Source organism: Erinaceus europaeus (assembly GCF_950295315.1).
Source record: "Erinaceus europaeus chromosome 6 unlocalized genomic scaffold, mEriEur2.1 SUPER_6_unloc_21, whole genome shotgun sequence".
NCBI lineage: Eukaryota > Metazoa > Chordata > Mammalia > Eulipotyphla > Erinaceidae > Erinaceus > Erinaceus europaeus.
In genome coordinates, this window is record NW_026647127.1 from 901,186 (window position 1) to 902,308 (window position 1,123).

General features: G+C 40.6%; 1 non-coding gene across 1 annotated transcript; it reads left to right on the plus strand.

The window, feature by feature from the left end:
* Positions 1-652: 652 nt before the first annotated feature.
* On the plus strand, positions 653-759 carry LOC132536153 (U6 spliceosomal RNA). Its single transcript, XR_009547822.1, has one exon. It is a non-coding gene; the product is annotated as a U6 spliceosomal RNA (small nuclear RNA).
* The last annotated feature ends 364 nt before the right edge of the window (positions 760-1,123 follow it).

Here is a 1,123-nt window from a genome sequence, read left to right on the forward strand (position 1 = left end):
CTGCAATAGGAGCTGGGCAGAGCCAGGCAGGAGCCAATCTTGGAGCTGGGTAGGAACCAGACAGGAACTGTGGTTTTAAAAAAAAAGGAAATTAAAAAAAAAGAAAAAAATGTTACTTATTAATACAAAAAAGAGAAGCAGAGCATGACTATGGCACATGCAATGCTGGGGATTGAATTCAGGACTTAATGCCTACAGATCCACTGCCCTAGCCATTTTGCAATTCTAGAGTATAAATAGGTTATTTTATTTTTTTGGTGTTGTTGTCACCAAGGTCTCATTGTCTACCTTTCTTTTTTTTTCTTTTCTATTCTTTTCCACTCTTTTTAAATTTTTATTTATTTTTCCTTTTGGTTTCCCTTGTTGCTTAACATTGTTGTGGTTATTAATGTCATTGTTGTTGGATAGGACAGAGAGAAATGGAGAGAGGAGGGGAAGACAGAGAGGGGGAGAGAAAGACAGACACCTGCAGACCTGCTTCACCACCTGTAAAGGGACTCACCTGCAGGTGGGGAGCCAGGAGCTCGAACCACGAACCGCGATCTTTCCTCCGGTCCTTGAGCTTTGCGCCATGTGCGCTTAACCCGCTGTGCCACCACCCGACTCCAACTGTCTCCGTCTCTTAACACTTTTTAAATAAGATTATAATATAGTCCTAGCTTTGGTAGTACATATACTGAAATTGGCATGATACAGAGAAGATTAGCATGGCCCCTGCTCAAGGATTACACACAAATTCATGAAGTGTACCATATTTTTTCAAAAAAGTTTGTAAAATATATGTACACATATAAATAATTAAAATCTTTAAAAGATCCAGTTAATGCAAGCTGGGAGGTGGTTCAGTGGTAAGAGGTCTGGATTTGCATGTGCGCGATCCTAGGTCTGTCTGAACCCTGTCTACATATGCTGAAGCTCTTTTAAAAGATTTATTAATTAGTGAGGGAGAAAGGGAGGAGAAAGAGAGAGAGACAGAGAGAGAGAAAACACTGTAGCATCAGTCTGTAACATGTGATGCTGGTGGTAGAATTCAGGACCTCATGCTTGAGTCCAAAACTCTAACCATTGTGCCAGCCTCCAGGGCTGCAGATTGGCTTTTTTGAAAAAAATCATGGTAATATTG